Here is a 27,292-nt window from a genome sequence, read left to right on the forward strand (position 1 = left end):
GCTGACAGTCCCTCATTCTCTGCCTAATTGATCGTGGCTAGGAACAAGCCCAGCAAAAGGGATGAGATCAGTGCTCCTCGGTATACGAGCACACCCTTCGATGTATGGGTGCTACACAGTAGCTGATCAAATTTCCCCAACAACGGTTGTACTGGAATCTTAAATACCTGCAGATAGTTATGGTAGTATTGGAATGATGTTGTAAGCCTTGCATCTTGCAGATACAAGGCGCAAACAGAACCTTTACTAAGGATTCTCATTATGCTGTAGGATAGGGTTTTAAGTGATTTCAATACAGAACTGGTATTTGTAAGTGGCTAAGTGGTAGTTCATTTCTCCACAAGAAAGTTTAATAACATTCTTCCTACTGTAGAGGAATGGCTGTGAACTGACTGGGGGTGGGAAGAAACCACTTCCTTACAAAGTTGTTTGGGCATCTCTGAGGAAAGGCATACTATTCATTCTGATTACGGATGGGAAAACCTTAAAAGGTTATCCAAGATTTATTTAAGTTCATGGGATTTATATGAACACGATTCCTGATAAGATTTCAAGTACAATATGCTTCAGAAATATGACAATTAAATGTATTCATGGGTATTTCAGTATTTTTATTTCAGCTGGAACCAAGAAATGAAACATTAATGAATAAAAAATGTTTTCAAAATCCAAGAAGCATATTGATTGGGGTAAATTGACTATTGGCCAAATTATAAGAATCAGTGGAGTGAGTCAAAGGATTAAATTATTCAAGGAATGTGTTTGGCTCTAGTGGTTTTGAGACTTCCTAGAATTTCAGTGGACATCACTTCTAAAAACCAGTTTTCACTGACCCAGGTGTTTGTAATGACCTTAGTTTAATTATCAGTTGATTTGGCAGCATGAAAGGTACATGACCTCGGAAGCTGGGGGGCAGTGAGCTCCTGCAGGTGGCGGTGGCACTGTTTCATAGTTTCATAGTTGGTAGGGTCGGAAGGGACTTGAGCAGATCATCAAGTCCGACCCCCATGGGCAGGAAAGGATGCTGGGGTCAAACGACCTTGGTTAGGTGATTATCAAACCTTCTTTTAAAGACCCCCAGGGTAGGCATGAGCACCACTTCCCTTGGAAGTTGGTTCCAGATCCTAGCTGCCCTGACTATGAAGTAGTGGCTCCTGATATCTAGCCTGAATCTACTCTCCATCAACTTATGGCCGTTATTTCTTGTTACTCTGGGGGAAACAGGGACTCTCCCATTGCCTGCTGGTCCCCCTTTGCCAGTTTGTAGACAGCCACCAGATCCCCACTCAGCCTGCCCTCATCATGTGAGTGGCCCTCCTCTGGACCCTCTTGATGCTGTCCACATCCCTCCTGAAGTGCAGTTGTCAGAACTGGACACAGTACTCCAGTCTGACCAGTGTTGCATAAAGGGGGAGGACCACCTCCTTGGACCTGCTTATGATCATAGCATCATAGAATCATAGAAGTCGGGTCGGAAGGGACCTTGTAGATCTTCAACCTGACCCCCCGCCTGGGCGGGAGAAAAAGACTGGACTCAAATGAGTCCAGCCAAGTAGTCATCAAGCCTCTTCTTAAAGATCCCCAGGGTAGGAGCCAGCACCACTTCCCTAGGAACTTGGTTCCAGCTCCTAGACACCCTGTGAAGTAGTTCTTGCGGATGTCTAATCTAAATCTACTCTCTAATAAATTGTGTCCATTGTTCCTTGTCCTGCCAGAGGGCACTAGGGGAAACACTGTCTCCCCTAAACTCTTCTGGTCCCCCCTAGTGAGTTTATAGACAGTCACCAGGTCCCCCCTCAGCCTTCTCTTGTGAAGGCTGAACAGGTTTAGGTCCCGCAGTCTCTCATTGTAGGGTCTGCCCTGTTGTCCCTAGATCATGCGGGTGGCCCTCCTCTGGACCCTCTCAATGTTGTCCACATCCCTCTGAAATGGGGTGCACAGAACTGGACACAGTACTCCAGCTGTGGCCTGACCAGCGTCGCATAGAGGGGGAGGATCACCTCCCTGGCTCTACTTGAGATGCACCTGTGGATGCACAACAAGGTCCAGTTAGCCCTGCCAACCATGACCTTGCATGGTCGGCCTATGTTCATCTTGGAGTCAATAATGTCTCCAAGATCTCTTTCTGCCTCCGTGCTCGCAAGAAGGGAGTTTCCCATTCTATAAGTGTGCTGCTGGTTTCTACTGCCTAAGTGCAGCACCCTGCACTTGTCAGTATTGAAAAGCATCTTGTTTATGTCAGCCCACTCCTGTAACCTATCTAGGTCTTGCTGCAGTCTTTCCCTCCCTACTAGCGTGCTCACTTCACCCCAAATTTTGTTATCATCAGCAAGTTTAAATGATGCATCTATCGATGCATGACAAGGTGCGGTTAGCCTTCCTGTCCACGTCCCCATATTGGCGGCGCATGTTCATTCTGGAATCAATAACGACACCAAGAACCTTTTCTGCCTCTGTGCTGACTAGAAGGGAGTTCTCCAGCCTGTAGGTATACTGCTGGTTATTCCTCCCTAGGTGCAGTAACCTGCACTTCCCAGTATTGAAACCCATCCTATTCTCATCTGCCTACCCCTGTAACCTGTCTAGACCTAGTTGCAGCCTGTCTCTCTTCTCCAGCGTGCCCACTTCTCCCCACATTTTAGCATCATCTGTGAATTTGAACAAGGTGCTTTTCACCCCATTGTCCAACTTGTTGATGAAGATGTTGCACAGTGTGGGCCCGAGGACCAAGCCCTGGGGGACCCCACTGCCCATATCTCTCCAAATCGAAAAAGACCCATCCACCACCACTCTCTGGGTGCGGCCCTCCAGCCTATTTGCAACCATCTGACTGTGTAGGCATCAATGCCACAGTCGCACAATTTTTTAATGAGAATGGGGTGAGGTAGTGTCGAAGGCCTTCCTGAAGTCCAGAAAGACTACTTCCACTGCGACACCTGTGTCCAAGAATTTTGTCACCTGGTCAAAGAAAGCCACCAGGTTGGTCTGACAGGACCTGCCTTGAATGAATCCAGGTTGGTTGCCGCTAAGCATGATACCCCTGCTGGTCCCTTGCTGATGTGCTCCTAGATAATTTTCTCAAAGAGCTTTCCTAGGACAGAGGTAAGACTAATGGGCCTGTAGTTTCATGGGTCCTCCTTCTTTTCTTTTTTTGAAAATGGGGACCACACTGGCCCTTTTCTTGCCCTCTGGCACCTTGCCAGAGCACCATGAGTGCTCATAAAGCCGTGGCAGGGGTCCCGCAATGACCTCTGCTACTTCCCCAAGCACTCTGGGGTGGAGATCATCAGGACCTGCTGATTTGTACACATCTAGTCCCACCAGAAGTTCCCTGACTATGTTCTCACTGACCTGGGCCTGGCAGCGCCTCCCCTGGGTCCATCAGGGATCTGGGTGGGGAGGATGCCCTAGTCCCTGCTCAAAAAGATGGAGGCAAATAAATTGTTAAGGAGGTTAGCTTTGTCATCTGGTGTGACCACCAGGTTTCCTAGCATGTACTGCAGAGGCCCTACGTTACTCGGAACCTTCTTTTTACCCCCTATGTATTTAAAAAAGGACTTTTTGTTATCCTTGATCTGGGTCGCTAGTCCCTGTTCCATCTCTGCCTTAGCCTTCCTAACAGCCCCCCTACAGTCTTGAGCAATGGAGGTATAATCCTCCTTGGTGATGGCCCCTCCTTTCCATTGGAGCTTCCATTTCCTTTTTAGCTTTGAGACGTTCCTGGATGCTTTTGGTGAAGCATGGGGGCTTTTGAGCACTCTTGCCCTCCTGTTGGCAGCAGGAACATGGTAGAGGCAAGCGGGGAGCTGCCACAGGCAGCTGCACCACTGTCTTTGACCAAGTCTGGGTCTATGTGCAGCCCGGATGGAGTGAGATGGAAGAGGTTCTGAACCCTTCCTACTGTCATGTTCCTAGGTTAGCTGGGGACAGCAGGGAAAGCAGCAGTGGTAAGCAGGGGAGGGGAAAATGAGAGGGGAGGTTCAGGATATGCTGCTGAGCATGAGGGGGAAAGGAAGGTAGAGAGAAGATTTTTACCTGTTTGGGGGACTTAGAAAGGTCCTGGATGCTGCTCCTGCAGTATAATCTGCCCGCCTTGGTGTGGTAGTGAGCCTGGGAGCAATGTATATACCACTCTTGCAGTTTTGGTTGTTGCTCCCACACTCTCCCTTTATGAAATCCTGGATCTGCCCATGACCCATGGTATCTATATAATAGGACTGAGTACTGAAAACCTCTTTCAGAAGAGTGTTATACTGAGGAAGCTCCTAGTATAGGGATACCTGAAGGAAATTCTACTCATGTCTCAGGTAGCTTCCTTAGGGCCTGAGTACTATACTCCATAATCTTTAATAAATTTAACCTCACATCTTCCTTGTAAGGTCAGGATGCATTATTATGCCCATTTTACAGGTAGGAAGGTGACACGTCCCAGGTCAGGTATGAAGTCTGTGGTAGAGCATGAACTTGAATCTGGGCTACTTCCCTAAGCACTGGGGTATCTTGCCTTTCTGTATTTGATGCCTGACTCTCTGGCCTATCTCTGGAATGACAGACTACTGAAAGAGCCCTCATACTGTGGTGAATGGGCCAGTGGGATATTTTCTGTTTCTGTGTCTGCTGTGGAATGCTTCACTACTGATTCATATATTTCAAACTCAGGTCTGAAAGTGTAATCTAACTGGAAAAATACAATCAGAGTTTTGTTGATGTTATTTGGATGCATAGCCTGTTTTCCAATGTTTAATAAAAGACAATTTCTGTTAAAAGTTCCTTTCCCTCCACCTCCCGGCTCCCTTCATTTCCTGAGCGTTTCCAAGCAGTTCTGTCTAGCTTTATGTCTATCAGATTTTTTTTTCTCTCTCTGAGACAGGAAGTTGGGGGTGTTGACCTCATCTGAAACTGTCCCACTGTCAGAAGGTGGTGTGTTCAAAAAAATTCCAAGACACTGATCTCTTCCTGATTTATCAGATAGCTGGGTCAATATATAATGTTTCTACTGGTTTTTTTCACAGCTGTAAAATAACCAACTGACTCCTCTGAGAGTTAATTACTGGATCTTTTGAGGGTTCTTTTTCAAGAAACAAGGGTTATCTTTCTGTTTAGTAAATTCCACTGCAACATGATTTTGCAGAGGCTGCCTAATTACAAGAATCCTGGCTCACATGGAGCAGTTTATTTAAGTGAAATGCCAACATTGTGGACTAGTTTTCTCTTTATAAACTCTTTTCCTGTCTTGGTACTTGTACTTTTCCCATCTTCTCTAAATCTTTTTACTATTTATGAAAAGATAAAAGGGTAGTGACCATATATAATGAACCCAGCAGGAGGCAAGTAAGTAATGGGATTTCTCTGTGTAATTCACATGTGGGTGTGGATAGTGAGGGCAGAGGAAGAGGTGACAGATATATAGGCAGTGTTCCAGCACTGCTGTTTTTCTCCCCACTTCTTCTCTGCCAAGCCTCTCAGCTTTACATTGCTGTAGTCTCCCTTTCAGTAGAGGGGGGCTAGACACAGCCTGCTCTGAGCTCCAGCTAGAGGCACTCCAACTGACACAAGAAACAATCCGGCCGAGGCATTTCCTCCCACAAAAGTTTAAGCATGCCTCCTCATCAGTTCTTTCAGTCATTACATCTCTATGAAATGAGGGATCCAAATTTAGCCTGCTCATTTAGCAGTGCAATATGCTACCACAAAAATGCCAGGCGAGTCCTCTGTGCATATTTGGCACAAGTGTTTTAACAAAAATATTCTTAAAAGTTTGTAACTCTAAGTGACCTACTTACTTTGGGAAGAGTCAATCAGCTATGTGCTTCTGGAGAAACTTTGAATTCAGAGACCGAACCAAATGAGTACCTATCAAAAGACTGCATGAATATTTTAGCAATACTTGTTCTCAGTTCTAAATGTTGCTGACAAATATATTTATTTAATTAGGTCTGTACTTGTACAGGAGAAAGAGTCGATGTATTTGGATGAAAATATTGGGCTGTAAACTCATTAAAATCATGGGAGGGATTACTTATTTCCTTTTTACTTACTCACTTTGAACTACTATATTCCTTTACAAAGTATGTATTTAAAAAGATACCACTACACATGGATTCCACTTGAATGCCTAATATGCGCATCCTTAACATCATACTAGAGAGGTAGCGTGGTGCAGCCACCTGGATTAAGTGAGGCACTGGCTGATAAGAATCCCCAAATTCTAACCTCAGCCCCGCTGTTGACTGAGTTAGATTAAGTCACATTTTCTCTGTATCTTGGCTCCTCTATGTCTGTACAGTGGAAACTAATAATTCTTTCATTCACAAATTGAAAACCCATTAGTTTCTCTGTAGAGTAATTCGACAATGTAGAGTATGCTGTTGTTAACTAATAGATTACATGTTTAGCACGGAACACTGTTACAACAAATATTTCTGAAAATCCTCATAATGTTTTTTTTATGGTAAAAGTGATACACACATGGAGATGGTTTACACAGTACCTACTGGACTAGAAAAAATGAATGCTTATCTTATTTCTCTACTGGGCATGCAAAGTGATATAATCTCAAAGCAACTGTTTCACACTGTTGCAAAATGTTCAAAAGCCATAGCCACGTAATACATATGCATACAACATAGGGACTCATGGGAAAAGATGGCAGATGTCATGCTCTGGTCATGGTAGGAAGACAAATTTCTCTATTTGTCATGGAATAACAGGAACCAGTCACACACCAAATGATTGATAATGTGCATACATTAGGTGCAACATCTGCCTCTTGTATCCTTATCTGGATCTTCATGTGTTATGGTGCTGAATCAGAATTCATATTGTTCTTACTTATATTGGTGTCTAGGATTACATACTTTATCTTTCTACTCTGCTAAATGTTTTTAGAGACCATCTGTGGCAGATTGTGGTTTATTGTAATATCTCTGTGTTAAAATGTGTTCATGTTGTATGACTCCACTTAATTTTACTGCTAGCACGCAGGGAAAGAAAGGTTATCATAAAGACCCTCCTGGGTGTCAGGGTTGCCTATGTGTAGGAGGACACAAGATGGATCTCTAGCATCCACAATCTTGACCAGTTTTGTTGACATATCAACAAAGGTGAGATGGCCCAGAGGTGAGACAGGAGTGTGACCAAGCAGTGTCAGCTCCCAGCAGGCAGTCAGAAGGGAGTCTGGTATCAGAGATCAGGACAGAGTTTTGGGGCTCATGGTCTAGAAAGACTGGAAAGAAAACAGCAAAGCAATCTTTGGAAATACTCTGGACTTTATGGCCTGGATTTGGCCAGAGGAACTGCTTAACCCTTCAGGAGGGGGTTAGAGAACCTCTGACTATGTGGCTTTTGCCCTAATAAATGCCTTTAATGAAGAGAATATCTACTTAGCTTTGGGTTGTGCTGCATCTCCCTCACTACAGTTAAAGTCTGTCCCTCAGGAGCAGAACTGGGTGCTCCTTGAGTGAGGGCCACTGAGAACTAGGGAAGGTGAAAAGGCCAGCGTCATGGAGTGAAAAGGAGACTTGGTTCCTCCCTTGCAATAGAAGCCATGCCTGAGCTAGCTTTGGGCTACTCTTTCAGAAACAAGGCTGCAGTTGTCCTGATCAAGCACCCCTGGGAGAGCACTCTGTGATACCATCTGACTTAGACAAATAGACCCAGTCCCAGATATCTGTTTTGGGGAGATAATGCAGATCAGATTTTCCCTATCTATTAGCAACAGAATTGACTGTAAGTCTGAATTAAAATCCAAACTTAAAACACTGCATCTCACTAAATGAGTTGTGTGAAGACTTTATTAAATGACTTAGCAAAGAGAATGACTTTGCATAAAGACAAAGAGCTGCTTTGGATCTGACTTTTAAAAGAATTGTAAAATACGCCCATGGGCTTACTAGTAGACATCAGTAATTTTAAATAAAGATCAGTAGCTGAATTTATCCCTGGGGTAACTCCTCTGAAGTTCATGGGGTAACACAGGGAACACAGCTGTGTCTATTTTCAAGCCTCTTAACACTTACTGTTAGATAATAATTAAACAAAACCAGTTTCTAATTCTTTTCTCAGACTCTAGTGTCAAGGTTAACAGAGTTTTTCAAACTATATGTGAACACCAAGACTCAATGAATGAATGCTCACGTTTGGTACTTACCTCATAACAAATTCAGAGACTAAAGCCCCTTCTACACATTACAGGTATTGCACAATTAACTGGTTAGACTAGCTACATTCACAAAGTACTTAATCACATGATAAAAAGCTCCAATCAGCTATAAAGTTAGACCTCAAAAACATGTACTAACTTTAGAGCTGATTGCCATTAATTTGCAGGTGCAGGAGGGTCTACCCTGTGGCTAGGTGTCCTGCCAGATGACAGGTCTCTCAGCCACAGGGGTGTGTCATGCTCAGGGTGCAACTGTGATCACCAAGGCTTGGGGCTGCGTGAAACCCCCAGGCCCACATGCAGATCCAGGACCAAGGCAGGTCCCCGTACCAGATGGGGTGCTTGGTCCAAGCTGTCCCACCTGCACAGCTGAGACCAAAAGTGCTGCACCTGATGGGACTTTTGGTCCTAGCTGTACCATCTGAACAGCTAGGACCAAGAGTCTGGCCCTTGATGAAACCCCTCATCAAGGGCCAGACTCTTGATCTTGGCTGCATGTGGCCCTCGCAGTTGAGAGCCCCCTCAGCAAAGAGCACTCCTAGCTGTGGGAGCCTGCTTCTAGCCAATGCAGGGGGAGTCCAGGATGAGGCTTTCCCTGCACTGGTAATAAGGCACGACTGGACCTAATGTGCAATCCCACAATTATGCCTCCTGCCATGCATGTACGGTATGGCAGGAGGTGCAATTATGTGGATTAGCCAGTAGATCCAACTTATCTGCATGTGTAGAGGGAGGCTAATTTAATCAAGAAAGTCAACTCAATGTTCAAGGTCCTCATGTTTCTCATGCTTCACCTTTGATGATTGCACTTTGACAGAGAAGTGAAGCTGATGTGGCTGGCTGTGATTAGGGAATATGAGATTATTTCAGAAGTAAGATATCAAATGCCTTCAAGATAAGGACTGAGACTTCAACTGCAAGTTGGCATTTTATGGGAGTCCAGTGGAATAAAATAAGAAGAGGGGTACTCATGGAATTATGAGTTGGACAGGAGGCTGGCTACTCTATTTTGTGTTTGCACCTCAAACACAAAAGGTGCAAACAGAAATTACATTTGTCACATGATTGGCCTCTTGAAAGCATACTAAAGCCATGCCCAGCCAGAAGAGCAAAGCTGCAGAGAACTCTGATTGTGCCACAAATTAACCCTCATTGTATGAGAGTTCATAGATTTCATAGACATTAGGGACTTGAAGGGACATCAAGAGATCATTGGGTCCAGCCCCCTGCCAAAGGCGGGAAGTCAGCTGGGATCAGTGACCCCAGCAAGAAATAAATCCAGCTGTTTTTTGAAGGAATCAAGAGTAGGTGCTTGTACCACCCCTGGGGGGAGTTTGTTCCAGACCCTAGAAATACACAGCATAACAAACTTTTTTCTAATATCCAGTCTAAATTGGCCTTCCTGAAGTTTATAGTCATTAGACCTTGTTATCCCTCGGGGGAGGTCTGGTGAACAGATGTTCTCCCAGGTCCTGATGTACCCGCCTTATGAAGCTGTAGGCTGCCACCAAGTTCCCCTTGGGCCTTCTCTTCTCCAGACTGAAGCGTTCCAAGTCCCTCACGCTCTCCTTGTACAGCCTTCCCTCCAGGCCTTGGACCATATGAGTGGCTCTCCTCTAGACGCTCTCAAGCTTCTCCACATCCTTCCTGAAGTGCAGGGCCCAATACTGAATACTCCAGCTGTAGTCTCACCAGGGCTGAGTAAATTGGGAGAATGACTTCCCCGGTTTTGCTTGAGATGCATCAGTGGATGCATGACAGGGTTTGGTTAGCTTTGCCCGCCGCTGCATCACATTGGTGGCTCATATTCATGTAGTGGTCAATCAAGACCTCCAAGTCCCTTTCATTCATGGTGCTAGCAAGCATAGGACTTCTGAGCCTATAAGTCTGCCGAGGGTTCTCCCTACTGAGGTGCAGCACCTTGCACTTCTTTGTATTAAAGTCCTGACTCTAGCAAGGCTGAGAAAACCCCAGAACAGACCTCCCTCCCCTGCCTCTCCCTACTCCCATCCAGAGACAGCAATGGAACTGGGAGGGGGTGAAGGGGGAAGAGGGGGAGCAGAGCCAGGGGGAGAGGCTGTACAGAGGCAGCCTCTTCTCCTGGTTCAGCTCCAAATTAGAGCTGATCCTCCTCCCTCCCAATCCAACAGCAAACATTTGCTGGATCGGGAGGATCAGTCTAACTCATGGCATTTTCTGTGAATTACCATGAGTTAGATCTGGGAGCTGTACCTCTGTCTGCACCCAAAAGTCCAAGTACTCTTGATGTTACTGATTTAACAGCAATATGATCTGCAATGATCTGTCTCCCTTCTTTCCTCTTTTTTTTTAAATTTAGCAACAAGTATCATTGTGAGAAGCAGCTACTCCTAGGTTTTTTGGGAATGTTTTTAAAACACCTCTTGGATACCCCAACTGAGAAAAACATTTAAGTACATATTCAAACAATTTCCTGAATTACAGGACTATGTTTAACTCCCACTGGGAGTATCCACATGAGACATTTACTGCAAAGCTGACTAATTAGCTCCACAGTAAACGTCACTCCAAAGTGTGTGTGGAACTTGTTGGTCATAGTTTCCTCACCAACTTTGAAGACTTCAGCTGGCATGCCATCAGGGCCAGATGCTTTGATGTTCTTCAGCTCTCTTATTGCCTGGTGGGTTTCTTCAGAGGTTGGTGGACTTGCAAGTGCTTCCCTTACTGGATTTGACGGTTTCATCTGTTTGTCAATTCTTGGTTCAGGAACTTTTGGTAGTGCTCCTTCCAGTTTTTTTTTATAACTCCTTGTTTTTGAGGACTGTAGTGCCATTTTCAGATCTAAGCAGGGTGAGTCTGCAAGAATTAGGTCCATACACAGCCTGGATTGCACTGAAGAAGTTTCACATGTCATGACTGTCAACAAATTGTTGGATTTCTTTTGCCTTCTCTTCCCACCATGTATTCTTGATTCCTCAAATTTTTCTCTAGGCTTCAGTTTTAAGCTACTGGAAAGTTCCCTGTTTCTGAATGGACATAGGATAGTTTTGCCAGTCACAGAAAGCTTTTCTCTTCTGATAAGAATGGCTTTGATCTCAGTGTTACTATCATCAAACCAGTCCTGACGGAATCAGGTGATAAAGCCATTTGATTCTATGCAAGCCTCATGTATGGCCTCTTTTAGAGATTGCTAATCTTCTTTAACACAAGTGTTATCATTTTCAATCCTAAGATTGATGAGTTTCTTACTGAGATGTGTGTGGAGGGCTTTATGGTGTCTATGGGCCTGAAGGCACTTGATGTTGTACTGTCTTCAGACTGATTTGGGTTGCTTTTGATGTTTCAATGCAAACCTGATAGGCATGATCGACCTCACTAAATGATGATTGGTCCAGCATTCATTGGCTCCTCTCATGACATGCGTGAAATGAACATCTTTTAGATTATGTGCACTTACGATGACATAGCCGAGGAGGCGCTATTGTTTGAACACGGGTGTTGCCATATGGTTTGTACCTGTCACGTTGTCTGAAGATACTGTTAGTCATGACAAAGTCATGCTCTGCATATTTACTGAGTAAAAGGATAAGGTTGGAATTCGCATTGCCCACTCTTTCCGCCATATGCTAAAGTCTTGACCAACTCTTGCACTGAAACCTCCAAGGAGAATGATCTTGTCCTCTTTAGGGATGGTACTCAAGATTTCATCAAGGTCAGCAAAAAACTGTTCTTTCTATTCTTCCTCAGCATTGAGTGTTGGGGTGTATACACTCATGACAGTAGCAAATGCATTGTTGATCAGTTGGAGGCAGAGAGACATAAGGCATTTGTTAATGCCAACAAGGAATTCAGTCATTTGGCTTTCCAGAAGAATATATAGCCACTGCCCTCTCTCAGCTGGCCTTCATCTGCACATCTGGGACAGGAGGGTGATTCAGCAGCTGTGATTGCAACTGAGAAGTCCTTTTTAGGATCCCCTCTACTCACCTCACACAGGGAGGAAGGTAGAAAAGGTACCTCAAACTGTCCCGCTTTACCTCACACAACGAGATAGCCGCTTCCCAGGTGATCACTCTAATTGCAGTAAAAAAAAAAAGGCAAATGGGGTTTTGGTTGCATCAACAAAGATGCTAGATCAGTGGCTCCTAACCTTTTCTATACCACAAACTGGTGGGAGCACGATGGGATGCCTGGAGCCAGCTGCCTCCCTTCTGGGGCTGCTCCACCACCCAGCATTAACTCCAGAAGCTCAGCTTTAACCCTGGAAGTGACTTGCCAAGGCAGAGAGATGGGGATCCAAGCAGGGGGGATTCGTGCCATGACCTGGCAGACAACTCATCATGGCCTGGTGGTTGGGAACCTCTGCACTAGGTGAAAGAGATGAGAGCTGACAGTGCCTCTCTACTCTGCTACTGGCTAGGCCTCATCAAGAGTTGTGTGTGCGGTTTTGGACTCCACAGTTTTAAAAGGACGTGGAGAAGTTTGAGAAGGTCCAGAGGTGGATGAAAACATGATAAAGGGTTTGGAAGACAAATCATACAAGGAGTGGCCAGGGAACTGTGGAAAGGCCCTTTGAAAAGGGATAAGATGCAGGGCCGATTATACTGAGATGCCTATGCATAGTGCCCCACACACTAGGTCAAACCCACTGCAGCAAAGTTCCCACAGTCCCACATTAATGGAAGGACAGAACTGAAAGTGAAGTTTCCCTGTTCAAGCATCCCGTAAAGTAAAGGTTCATTTCTAAACCAGAAAGGGGAACTGTTGTAATCTAATGGGGGCCAACTTGTTAGGCACCCTCCATGAGTACCATTCCGATCTCCCTTCCTGTTCATGATTGCAACTCAGCTTTCTCCTCCCAGCCTCTGCTCCCTGCCTGCTCTGCTTCCTGCTCTACCTGCTCCTGAGCTTCCCATCCCCTTCCCAGTCTGCCTTATACCACAAACAAAGGCTGCCTCTGCCACTTGTGGCACCCATGCTACAGGTTGGCCAACCTTGTTCTAATTTATCTCCACTGCCTCATCCCTGTGCTCCTCCCTCTCCAACACTTCAGACCCCTGCTGCTGTTTCTCTATTGTCTTGTCCCCTTGCTCCTCCACATTTCCTTCTCTCTGTTCCTCCACCACTGCCTCAGATCCCTGCTCCTCCACATCCATTGGCTCAAAGCCTTGCCTCTCTAAATTCATTGGTTCATATGTGATCATTTGGACACCAAATGAAAAGAAAATTCCTGCTACACCAGCACTGCTCTTCTCAGGGCAAAGGAAAGGGGAAATAATGCCAGTAGCAGGCAGTGAAAAGCAGTCAACATTTGTCATGTCAAAGCCTTGCTTGAAGCCCTCTCCAAGGCCCTGATGATGTCACAGTGGAACAAACCTTGCAGGACTGATGTCCTGACACTGGTCAGACAAGCCAGAGGTTGCAGCCATTTCCCCCTTTGTGAACTGGGTCACCCCATTCATGTACTCATGATTCTGGGAACCAATTAGGTGATGCATCATTACAGCAGAGGTTCTTCCCTAGGTGACCCTGATTTCTACAGCTTTGTAGGTTAGAAGGTAAGAAGGGGCCTGAGGATGAAAGCCAAACTTTGACTCAATCTATTTAGCAACAAAGTGCAGGTTTTAATATTAAGGGCGATTGATCATTGGAAGCAGCATACAAAGGCAGTGATGAATTCTTCATTGCTTAGTACCTTCCTAGCAAGACCAATGCTTTTCTGGAAGATATGTATAAGTAACTGGACCCAAGACGAGAGCAATAGGGGAAAGTGTTATCCCTATGAGAGGTCAGATTGGATCTTCTCAAAGACCCTACAGTCCATGGGCGACTGGTGCCTTCTAAGTTGCAGGGGGTCACTTGCCCCCCCAGCGACCAGTTAGCAACTGGGGGGGGCACCTTCTGGGCATGCTGCTGGTACTTTTGGCTCAGCGCAATTGGCTGTCGGGGAAACTCCCCCCACCCCCGTTGGCACGATTGTGCACCCTCATGCACCCCCTACACGTCTCCACTGCTACAGGCCATAAACTTGATAGGTCTCTTGTACAAGTCATGTGATTTCTTAGCGCTGCTTTGTCAAAGAACATTCCTTCCAGATCGCACCTTGGGTTCTGCCTTCTCACTCACCCCAGCAAGTCCATCCCCAAGTCACAGGGAATATTTTAAATGCTGCTAACTTTTTTGGCCGTGATTATGTGAAGCCAGAGAAGATCAGGGGACCATCTTTCCTAGAAAAGCATGACATGGTACTTTGCTCCTTCAGTCATGCACGGTAGAATTAGGGACTCACCAGTGCTGCAGCTGAGGCCTGGTGCATCGTGTCTTAGCAACAGTCTGGGCCTGGCACTTCAGGCCTTTGCAATGGTCTGAGTGTGGTGCCTTGGTCCATAGCAACTGTTGGGGCCTGATATCTCAGGCCTTAGGAAAGGTTGGGGCCTGGAGCTCTTGGCTCTGTGTATTGGTTGGGGCTTCACATCTCAGGCCCTAGCAATGGCTTGGGCCTGGCCACTGGTGCCTTAGCAACAGTCTGGGGATGGAGCCTTAACAATGGTATGGCCTTGGCAGTGGTCAGGGCCTGAAGTCCTCGGTCTTTAACAATGGCTGGGGCCTAGCATCTCAGACTTTAACAATGGTTTTGGCGTGACCCTTCAGTTCTTAGTGATGGTCTGGGCCTGGCATATGAGACATAGCAACAGCCTGCGCCTGGCACTCTTGGCCCTTTGCAGTGGCCTGGGCTTGGCATCTTGACCCTTGGCAAAGTCTGGACCTAGCACCTCAGGCTTTAGCAGTGGTCTGGCCCTGATGCCTCAGCCTTTAGTGACAGTCTGGGCCTGGCACCATGGGCCTAAGTGACAATCTGGGCCTAGTGCCTCAGGTCTTAGCGAATGTCTGGCCTTGGCCCCTTAGGCCTCTGTGATAATTTCAGCCAGCACTTGGGCCCTCAGTGACAGTCAGGGCCTAGAACTCCCAGGCCTTTGCAAGGGTTAAGGCCTGGTACCTCTGGCATTAACAACTGTCCAGGCCTGATACCTTGGGCTGCAGCAAGGGTTTTGGTATCTTGGGACTTAGTCTTAGCCTGGTGACTCAGGCCTTAGCAAGAGTATGGGCTTGGTCCCTCAGGCCTTAATGACAGTCTCAGCCTCCCACTTCAGTCCTAAGTGATAGTTTTGGCCTGGTACTCTCAGGCCTTAGTGATAGCCTGGACCTGACACTTCAAGTCACAGCAACAGTTTGGGCCTGGCAGCTCAGGCCTTTGCAATGGTCTCAAGCCAAAGCTCTCAGTCCTTAGTAACAGCTGGGGACTGGTGACTCAGGGCTCAGTGGCTGTTAGGGCCAAGGACCACAGGCCTTGGTAACAGCTGAGGCCTGGAGTCCTTGGCCTTTAGTAATGATTGAGGTCTGGTTTCTTGGGTCTTAGCAATGATCTGGGCCTGGCACCTCAGACCTTTGTTATGGCCTGGACCTGGAGCCCTAAGCCCTATGTAACCATGGGGACCTGGCATTTCAGGCCCTAGCAACCTGAAATGCGTGGGGGGTGGGGTTGTTGGGATTTGGATACAACAATTGCAGCCACCTCTGGACTGGGACTTAGGGGCTGTCTATACATGATTTTCTGCTCAGCCGGGTTCTGCTAATGATTTAGGTGGGGGCCTTGTTGGGACTTGGGGAGTTGGCAGGAATTGCCTTCTTTTTCCCAGCTCCAGATGCACAAGAAGTAGCTCCATGGGAAAAGTTGGGGGTGGGGAACAGAGGTGCTGGCTGCTGGAGGTGAGAAACCATGGGGGAGGGTGGGTGGAGGTAGAAGGTTGCTGGAGATATTTGGGCACCCAGCTAAGCTGCTTTAAAACAGTTCCCCTCTGTGCTTCTCTCCCCCAGGCCCAGCCTCCACTCGTAACGTCAAACTGGTGGTTATCCTTCCTGTTTAATGTCATTCTCAATACAGTATAGAATCCGGTAGTGTTCAATTCAATGTTTGGGAGGTTTGGTTGCTCTGGGGCAGGTGGGGAAAGATTTGTGTTCTGTGGTAGAGGACCATGCCACAAGCAGCAGCCTGTGATGGCAAAAGGTTGGTGGTCCCTCCATTAGCGCAGAAGAGAGGATTGAGGATACAAAACAGGTGAGAATTCTGGACAGGAGAAGAAATTTGGTGGAAAGAGGAAAGAGCACTGAGTCAAGGGGATGGCCACAGATAACTAGAGAAACGTTATAAGATGCAATGTGCAACTAATATGTTTCTAAGAACCTGAAAAGAGGCTACTGAGTTGCTCTACTGCCCTGTCATTTGGCCTGTGGTACTGTCCCTGGATTTTGGATTGGATCCACATGCCACATGCAGTATGCACTGGACTGGCTCTGCATGCTACACACAGTGTGTGGGGCTGGTTCAGTGCTTGTGCTGCATGTGGCTCCTGTCCTGGTCTGGTCTCTCATGTTAGATCTGATGTGTGGGTACAGTATGGGCCAGCCCCATGCCATTCATTCAGCCTGCACGCCAGCCCCATGAGGCCTGATACATTTGACACCCCGATCTAGAAAGCTAAATGTCACACTGGAGTCATGCTTTGAAGCTAAGAAATATTACCCAAATTCTAAACTGGAGCTGTTGAGCTCTTTTAACAATCTGATCCCAGAAACTGGATTTAAGAACCAGGCGTTTGACCATGTTCAATCATGTTAGTAGTTAAGAACTATGTTTGAGTAGTTAGTGCAGTAAGGGCACTAACTACTCAAATGCATACAGGGTGGCCACAATGACTCTTGCACATAGGCATCAGTGTGATAAAACAGGGCAGTAGGAAGTTGTATCTGCTGCCTGACACGCTGTATGATAAAGGTAGCTAAATCATAGAATGATAGTGAAGTAGTGCTGGAAGGTACCTCAAGAGGTCATCTAGTCCAGCCTGAGGCAGGATCATCCCTATCCAAACCATCCTATACAAATGCACAATCTAAACTCTTTTTAAAACTACCATCAACTCTGAAACAACACAAGATGTAACACCATAAAATGCCACAGGTAAAGCAGGGGGACCACAGAGGCCAGTGTCTTGCTTCTATATAAGGTTGTTAAGATGCACTCAAGAGCGCCATGCCCCCTGCTACAGAGGAAGGCAAAAATTCCCACAGTCCATACCATGTCAAAACCACTATTACCTTCTGTGGTCTTTCTGTGTTCTTTGCAACAGAAAAATTGCTCCCATATATTTCTGTAGTCAAAAAATGAGTGAAATGCCTAGCAGCCATAGCAGAAAAGGTTCATCTCCTGCTTGGATATGATATAAATAAACATGGAGATGATCTGAAAATGGTGAGAAGTTATTGTACTGTAACGATTAGACACTAAGCTATCCACATTAACTACTTGATCTTTTTCCTTTTTCAGAGCCCAATCAGCTTGCACAAAGGGGGCAGATAATTCCTTTTATTATACATAGGCACAGACCTAGCCAGATTAAATGGGAAAGACTCTTTCACTGTTGGTAATTACAATCCATATGTTTAAAAAATAAGTTGTTGTATAATAAGTCATGTTGCAAGGTGACACCACTTTATAAACTACTATAATTTCCTCCTCATGAGATTCTAGATGAATTAATAGCAACAGAATCTGACATCAGAAAATTGTCTGCAATTCAGATGTGTTCATTTTGACAATTCTCTAATATATTATCTTGAGCACTTCATGGGATGACCTTATGGGGACAGTCAAATGGGTCAGTACAAAAGTTCAGATGAAGAGAAAATAACTTAATCAAGAGAATACCTGGTCTATTAAAGGGTTCAGTTTTTCTTATTGTTATAACAGCACAGCACACTTCATAATATTTTATTAAGTTTACCAGGGCAAAGACTCAGAATGGAAAGACATAAAACTCAGTGAAGTGTCAACATCAAAAAGAAACTTCTTCAACCAAACACAATTAGACACAAAAAAGCCCAAAGAAAAGAAACTAAAAGAAATCCCTCACTGCAAATGAGAAGAATCCTGGATTTCAATCAGAAAGTGCTTTGCAATCTGCTAAGGCCTCTCACACTAATGCTACAAAGCAGGGGTGGCCAACCTGTGGCACAATACCACAAGTGGTGTGGGCAGCCTCTGTGCGTGGCACATAGCAGATTTGGGAGGGGACAGGAAGCACAGTGGCAGATAGGGCAGCAAGAAGAAAACAGCATCAGATCAGGCAGGGAAGACAAGGTAGGAAGCAGAAAGCAAAGTGGCAGCTTGGTCAGGGAGCAAAGGGCAGGGAGCACAATGAAGAGCAGCAGATTGGATAACTGAAAGGGATCAGAGTGGCATATGGACTAGGGACAGACATTACACATAAACTGGTTTAAGTGATAAGAAACTGGTTTAAGCCTGTAACAAAACAGACATTCAGTGCACATAAACCAGTTAAAAAATGTCTGAAACCAGTTTGAGATAAACCTGGTTGAATGCACTATCAACTCGAGGGGAATGCCTCCAGACCTCAGGTTGGGAAGGATCGATTAAAGAGCTTCTGGAGGGGCTGGACGTGTTCAAGTCAGCGGGTCCAGATGCTCTTCACCCCAGGGTGTTGAGGGAGCTAGCTGGGGTTATTGCAGGGCCCTTAGCATGGCTTTACGAGCGCTCGTGGTGCTTGGGCCAGATGCCAGATGACTGGAAGATAGCTAACAGGGTCCCCATCTTCAGAAAAGGGAAGAGAGAGGACCCAGGCAACTATAGGCCTGTCAGTCTTACCTCTATCCTTGGGAAACTCTTTGAGAAGATCCTCAAGGAGCACATCTGTGATGGGCCGGCTTCAGGATGAGGCTCAAGGGCAACCAGCACGGTTTCATTAGGGGCAGGTCATGTCAGACCAACCTGATTGCCTTTTATGATCAGGTCACAAAGGCAATGGATACAGGTGTTGCCGTGGACGTAGTCTTTCTAGACTTCAGCAAGGCCTTTGAAACCTCATTAACAAACTAGGCAACTGTGGCTTTGATGCCTACACAGTCAGATGGATTGCAGATTGGCTCAAGGGTCGTACTCAGAGGGTGGTGGTGGATGGGTCAGATTCGACCTGGGGAGAAGTGGGCAGCGGAGTCCCCCAGGGCTTGGTCCTGGGGCCTGCGCTGTTCAATTTCTTCATCAGCGATTTGGATGACAGGGTGAATTGCAACCTGTTTAAATTCACTGATGATACCAAAATTTGGGGTGAGGTGAGCACGCTAGTATGGAGGGAAAGACTGCAACAAGACCTGGATAGGTTACAGGAGTGGGCTGACATAAACAGGATGTGTTTCAATGCTGACAAGTGCAGAGTGCTGCACGTGGGCAGTAGAAACCAGCAGCACACTTATAGAATGGGAAACTCTCTTCTTGAGAGCACGGAGGCAGAATGGGATCTTGGAGTCAATAATGACTCCAAGATGAACATGGGCCGACAATGCAAAGTCACAGTTGGCAGGGCCAACCAGACCTTGTCATGCATCTACAGGTGCATCCCAAGTAGAGCCAGGGAGGTGATCCTCCCTCTTTTTGCGATGCTGGTAAGGCCACAGTTGGAGTATGCGTCCAGTTCTGTGCACCCCATTTCAGAGGGATGTGGACAACATTGAGAGGGTCCAGAGGAGGGCCACCTGCATGATCCAGGGACTACAGGGCAGACCCTACAATGAGAGACTGCAGGACCTAAACCTGTTCAGCCTTCACAAGAGAAGGCTGAGGGGGCACCTGGTGACTATCTATAAACTCACTAGGGGGGACCAGAAGGGTTTGGGGGAGATGCTGTTTCCCCTAGCACCCCCTGGCATGACAAGGAACAATGGACACAAATTATTAGAGAGTAGATTTAGATTAGACATCTGCAAGAACTTCTTCACGGTTAGGGTGGCTAGGAGCTGGAACCAAGTTCCTAGGGAAGTGGTGCTGGCTCCTACCCTGGGGATCTTTAAGAAGAGGCTTGATGACTACCTGGCTGGACTCACTTGAGTCCTGTCTTTTCTCCCGCCCAGGTGGGGGGTCGGACTTGAAGATCTACAAGGTCCCTTCTGACCCTACTTCTATGATTCTATATGAACCAGTTTATATAATGTCTATCCCAGAACCCTTGATGGTTTAAGATAAACCAGACACTCCCAGCATGCTCTCTGGGCTGGGCGGGGCTCTTTGCTCCACAACAGGGCTAGCCTCTTCCCTCTGCTCCCTGGCTGGAGCTGCGGCAGAGACTTGCAGGCACAGAGCATCTGCCTGGCTTCTCCTTGCTAAGCAGGGATTATTCCCCCTGCCCCTCTGCCTTATGCAGACACCTTGGCATTAGGTAGCAGACCACATGCTGGCTACGGTCCCTGCTGTGGGAGATGACATAGGCTGCTTAAGAAGAGCTCCATTAGTTAATGGAGAGAGGCTTTGTTTTCTTAATGGGTTGATAAACACCAAGTTAGAGGTGATAAAACACTCCCTGATAGGCTGCTTCCCTGGGGGGAGGGGACTAATCAGAGCATCCTACCAGGGCCTGGTCACGCCCCTCCCTCAGCTCAGCCCTGTGTAAGCCAAGGGAAGGTTGCTATAGCGCCAACCGGCTTCTAGCCTGAGCCACTGCAGGCATATGCCTGCATGTCTGGGATGTCTATCTGGTTACAAAATGGATTTAGCCTAGCCAGGTTAGACTAACCTGCAAAGACTGAATCAATTCAGGCTCTGACTTTTGAATCTGTTCCTAGCCATGGTGAGAGTATGGGACTAATTTGTGACAGGCCTGCCAAAAAGTTTGGGCCCCACTGCCATGCAGCATGACACTGAGGGTCAGGCCTACAGAAGGAACAGAGCTCTGGTTCTCACTGATTCAAATTGCATGGACGCAACAGTAAAACAGGCCCAAAGAATCACAAGCAATCAAAATAGTGGGATTTGCAAACCACTGTTAAAACAATCAACAATAAAGCTCATCATTGACATCTTTTTCCATCTGTTATTAATTGTTGTTTTGGTTTTCAATCTGTGCATATACAAGAATTCAGGAATGATAAGGATAGTTACTTACAGTGGGTTGTTTTCAATTTTTCAGTTCAAGCCACTGTTATGTTTAATTATTTTAATACAACAGGCAAGCCATACACTGCTGAGCAAAGCATGTTTGTCTGCAAATATAAGAGAAATTAATTTCTCAAAAGGCTGTTTTGTGATTGATTATAGGTAAATATTGTAATTATACCTTTCAAAATATACATTCAGCTAATGCCCTTGAAAGCTTTGAATCCCACTTCTAGAGATGCTTCCTTTTTCAGCAGGAAGGTGACATGATGAGAGGTCACTTACAGCATTTCATAGACTGACAGGCAACTGATCTTTCCCAATTTGGAGACCATAAAAATTTTGTAAGCTTCCAAACTAACTTACTTGTAAAGGAGGAGCTTGTGGAAAGCATATGCATGGAAAATCTGTTTCTATTTCAGTTGTGTATCTGTTAAGATGGAAAATTTTTCAAGTCCATACAGATGGTAAATAAATTTCTGCTACATGAGGCAGTTCCTGGAATAAAGAAATTTTCTCAAATAGTGAGTGCCAATTTTTTTTCCCCAGCAAGACTTATTTTTAACTTTCCCAGGGATTGGGTGGGAGAACTGGAGAAGTGTCCTTTCACCTTTGGAATCTTGGTTTGATTCCAGAAACAGAATCTAACACTCTTGTTAGTATCAGTTATTTTTCCTTACCTTTTAAAATTGAAAGAAAATTCAAGATTGAAGCACCAAAATTTTATTTCTATTCCTATTGTACATTTCCATCTGGACACAGCAATAAGATCTCTATTTTTATTTAAGGAATTTGATTTTGGAATAGGGTCAGTAAGGTACCTATTTTTACCAGAAGCTCCATTAAACATCTCAGAATTTTCCTGTGACAGGGAAATTACTATTATTTGATACTATTTGATTTCCTAAACAACTCTTTGGGTTAGCAGGAAGAATTATTTTATATACAAATGTTTTAGTTGGTCTCACATCTCACAAACCAAGCTGTCTCCTAAAACAGGAAGTAATGCTAATGAGTTACTATAATATCTGTACTGTAATACTGATTTTTGCAATTCTGATGGAGATTCCATTGTTCAGCTGAGAAAAAATTGAGGCTTTATTCACTTCTAATGGTAAAAAAACTATGGCTCTCTCTACAAGAAATAGATTGGTATACTGCTTTACTGGCCACATTGCAACATAGTTTCTCTGCCCTTAAACCTATTTAATAGTTTCAGTTGCATGTGGTATCCTTTTCTTCCTGTATAGGAAGCACTATAGTACAGTTACTTTCAACGAGAGTGAAGTGGGTCATGAGGCTGCTAAGTGTGCAAAGACCTACACACAATTCACAAGATAAACCGAGAGATTTCATTATGTCAGAAACCTTCTGGCTTGTTGTAGTCTTTGTGAATTCTTTGCAAAAGAAGACTTGCTGTATTATTTTTCCATTGTCAAAAAACAAATGAAAGTTAAGACCTGAAATTTTCTAAGGGGTGCCTTCAATCTAACAAGGTTGAAAATCAGTTACTTGTTAACTACCTGCATTCCAGCACAGAGATAGCTGAAGTGTTTCCAGTGTATTTTGACTAATAAAATACACTGTTATCTTTCTGTATGGAAGGAACCATGTGAATGAGAGATGACTTGGAAAATCTTTGTATACTGCTGTGAAGAACTAATGATAGTATTAGTATATTATTGGTAGTTCCAATAGCCAGAAGGGACATGAGCCATATCGAGCTCATGTTATTCTCCCATTTCCTCCTACCGCAACTGCCCCAGGGATGTCCTTATTTCAGACAACATCATTATGATACAAGAAAGAACCAAATCCTGACCCTGGAGCAGTAAGCCAAACAAGCAATGGGAAACTGGTTCAACTACCATCACACTTGAATGACTATGATACCTAGGAACTGTCACGGACATCTCCCCAGATGAATGGCCCGGCCACAGCGAAATGGCAGAATGCTAGGCCATAACATGAGCCTGTGGACAGGTGACCCCTGTCATGCTCACAAGGCAGGGAAGTCAACCGCATCGAACTGCCATCGAAGCAGGAAGGAAGTTGCAGCATAACTGGCTAAGCAGAAGACAATGAGGGAACTGCATGAGGAAGGGGCTACTGACGAGTGAACAGAATGCTGGCAGGAAGGTAACACAATTGGCCAGTAAAAATAAGTGAAAAAGAGTAAGGGTATAAAAGGGTAGAGCCATGAGGCCCTGATGGGGGAAGTTTGAACCGTAACTTCAAGCGTCAAAGGGCCCGCGGACTGATCACCCGCAGGGTCACCCCCCTCCGAGCGCTGCCTCGGGTCATTTTTGAGGCCTCTGCGAAGACACTAACATTCCCAGCCATGAAGCCGCTCCTTTTGTTTGCTGTAGTGGTAAGCATGCACGTAAGACTGTAGTCATTTATGTTTGTATTTGTCTGTTTTTCCTGTAAAAGACATGAGCCATTGACCAAGTCTGGGTCTAGGGTCTTGGCTAGCCGCACCAAGGTTGTCCACGATCTTGAAAGCAAGGGGCCTTGACCTGAACCCCGTGACTCAACGGACGTAATTTCCCGTTTAGCTGTTTGTGGTTATTTTGATTGATTATGTTTTGATTGTTAAATGACCTTTTAAGAAATATGAGCCATTGACCAGGTCTGAGACTAGGGCCCTGGCCAGCCATACCAAAACTACTCGTGCTTTTGAAAGCAAGGGGCCTTGACCTGAACCTTGTGACCCAATGGACATCGCGCCTCAGCTTTGATTGTTTGATTATTGTATGTTGTCATAGATTAGTATTATATAGGAAATCATTTGCTTGAGTTGTCAATATTTTATAGGTTAAAGCCAAATAAATATTGCATATTAACCATAAGCTGCGTCCTCATTGGTGTCCAGCCCACTGACCTAGCCATAGCTGGGCATTATCAACCTAGTGCACAGGAACTAAATATTGGACTGGTGTTGAAGGCCATGTCCCCACTGTGGGCTATGCACTGACAGCTTCTGTCCTTTAGTTAGTAAAACTAAACTAATACACAGATCTATATACATGCGTCTTTTCCCCTCTCTGTTCCTATTTTTTAATTTTATTTTGGTTTTGCTCTGTTTTGTTTGTTTATTACAAGGAAACATGTAACAAACTGCAGGTTTCCTGCAGGTTGGAACAAGAGTTGTAGTCAGGATGATTTGGGGGTCACACCAGGAAGCTTATAGGAAGCTCCATGTGTTTGGAGAATTTTGAAATGGTTCTGAGCTCACAGTGCATCTCATAGTTGCAATCAGCAGCACTAAATACACAGCACTTGAAATAAAGATCAAATTTGTTGCAGTCCAGATGGAGCCCCTTTGTTACTTGGGGCTGGTACATGAAACAAACAATCAGCCATGACTAGCAGCTGATATTTTAAATTGGTGATTCTAAGCTTCAGCAGCAGACACTTGTGACATCAACACCTTTAGCCTCCAGGAGTGGTTTTCTGCAAATATTAGAAGTAAAAAAAAGTGTCAATGGCCTAACCAAAGGTGGTTACCCACACCAGTTTCTATAGCTAATAGCACAAAGAGGAATTATGTAGCTACCATCTCATCTACCTGATTTAATTACCCAAAGCAAATAACCAGGTAGATGTTTATAGTTCATAGAGAACAAGGGCTGGAAGGAACCTCCAGAAGTCATCTAGTTCAACCCCCTGCTGGAAGCCAAAGTGACACCTTGATGGCAGCACTATGGAAAAGGACTTGGGAATCTTGGTAAACCACAGACTCAGTATGAGTCTGTGGTGTGATGCAGCTGCACAAAAGGCCAATGCAGTTTTGGGCTGCATCAATAGAAGCATTAGGTGCAAGACACAGGAGGTGACAGTGCCCCTATACTCAGCACTAGTTAGGCTTCAGCTGGAGTATGCTGTGCAGTTCTGGGCTCCACATTTTCAAAAGATTGTGGAGAAGTTAGAGAGGGCTTGGAAGGCAAGTCATATAAGGAGAGGCTGAAGGACCTAGGCATGTTCAGCTGAAGGAACTAGGTATGTGGAAAAGGCATTTAAGAGGGGACATGATAGCAGTCTACAAGTACTTATAGAGCTGCTATAAAGAAGAGAGACTGCAACTTTTCTCTCTTGCTGCAGAGAAGAGAACATGGACCAATGGCTTGAAGTTGCAGTAAAGTATGATTCGATATCCATTAAAGTTTCTTCATTGTGAGAATAATGAGGCAGTGGAACAGACTGCCTAGGGAAGTTGTGGACTCCCCATCACTGGAGGTGTTCTAGAAGAGGTTGGACAGTCACTGGTCAGAAATCATCTAGGTGAACCTCTGCCTATTTTCTACCATGGGTATTTGGGCTTATGGGATTTGCTGTTCGTCCTTCCCTTCTCCTCCCTTTTTTTTCTCCTGTGTATCAGGGTGTTTTTAAGCCTCCCTAGAGGCTTTGGACTAAGCTAAAGATGGGGACATCAGTGGAGGTATGCCAATTCTCCTGCTAGAAGCAAAGCCAGAGGTTCTTGACCAGAAGGTCTTGCTCCTCTGCTCAGGGTCATACCGATCATCATACTTGGGGTCAAGAAGGAATTTAACCCCATGGTTAGATTGGTATGGATGTTGGTGGTGGTGGTGGTGGGGGGGGGTTGCTGTCCTCTATAGCAGGGACTATTGAGCATATATTGACAACATTTTATAGAAGCAGGACATTGGCTGCCATGGTTCTCCTGCTGTACCTGTGGCAGGTTAGGGTTATTAGGTCTATGTTTTGTCAGTCTTTTGCAGTCTTTTGTAGAGTTATGGTTGTATGGGATGGTTTGGATAGGCAGCTCCACTTCTCTATAACTGTGCCTCAGGCAGGGGGCTGGACTAGAAGAAATCTGGTGTCCTTCCAGCTCTGCTTCTCTGTTTTCTATAGCTGTGTCCCACAACTACAAGATATAGCAGCCTAACTTATCATGGGTAAAGAAGGCAGATGAGGGCTGTTTGTGTCCTGCTGCCAGAAGCATTGTTAAAATGCTCTCAGGGGATCACAGGAAGATGGCCATTCCCTCCACTATCCTAGAACCCCTTCCCCATTAGTACTAATTTGGAAATGGGATAAAATTCCTTCCTGAACCCAAATATGGCCATCAGTCTTTCCCTAAGTGGAGGAGTAAGGGCCCTATCCAGGAACATTTGGCTTTCAGCCACAGCAAGTGCATTGGTACACCCCAGTAAAAATCCTCTGCCTTGCCTGCAGCCAACACTCAATACTTTTAAGAAAGATAATTCCCCCTCCTCCACATCTACCTGGAACCTGTAGCAATAAGGGGGAGGGGGGGGAAATCCTTCCCAGACCCATGTGGCCACCAGCAAGAAGCATGGGAAAAACCAAACACCCTTCATTCTGCTCTGCAACCTGGGAACAGCAAGCATAACTTCATGCATCACACCCTCTAACTGGACAGCCAGACTTGAGCCACTTTCTGTATCTCCTCCACAGGGGGAGTATGGTCTTCTCCCTCCGGTATCCATCTGCTTTATGCTGCAGAGCTGTTCTTATTATCTCCCAGCAATCTAGTCTAGGGGTGCCCCTGGACTTCTAACTGTTGCTATTTATAAAGCACACTAGGGATAGGGGTATGCAAAGCAGGGCCTTATTCGATTTGGATTCATCAGGGTGCACTCCTACAGGAGTGTGGGGGGCCCTCCACATGCTTGGCTGCGATCCCAGAAGTACTTCTGGTCCACTTGTGGGTTCATTAGGGCCCCCCACAACTTTCTGGTTTGGCAATTGGCCATGGGGAGGGGGACCCTGGGTGCCCCCTCAAACCCAGAAGGCACCAGTTACCAAGCCAGGGAAGTGCAGGCCCCCCTCCTCACCAGTGCACTCCCTGGCAGACATGGAAGTGGAAGTGCTTCTGGTCCACTTCCAGGTCTGCTGCCGAGTGCATGTGGGAGTCCCCCCCCAAGCTTCTGTGGGACACTCCATGCGCCTCAGGATCACAGCATGCATGAGCTGCCTGCTACCTAAAGATATGTAGAAAAAAACATTTAAAGCTGTGTCTGTGTTCAAATTGCCAAATCTTTCCGAATCGATTCAGAGGGCTCCAATTTGATTCAGAGAGATTAAAGGGTCCTCTGATATGAGAAAGCCAAGGAACAGAGGTGTCCCAGACACTTTTTCCAAACCCAGCTGGCCATATTTTTGCCAAA

General features: G+C 45.6%; 1 protein-coding gene across 5 annotated transcripts in view; it reads right to left on the bottom strand.

Moving 5' to 3' along the window:
• DLC1 (DLC1 Rho GTPase activating protein) overlaps positions 1–27,292 on the bottom strand; it is a 409,890-nt gene that overhangs the window by 341,290 nt on the left and 41,308 nt on the right. The gene's annotated exons all lie outside the window — the stretch shown is intronic.

This window comes from Crocodylus siamensis, chromosome 2 (genome assembly GCF_052110815.1).
Source record: "Crocodylus siamensis isolate JL-2025a chromosome 2, ASM5211081v1, whole genome shotgun sequence".
NCBI lineage: Eukaryota > Metazoa > Chordata > Crocodylia > Crocodylidae > Crocodylus > Crocodylus siamensis.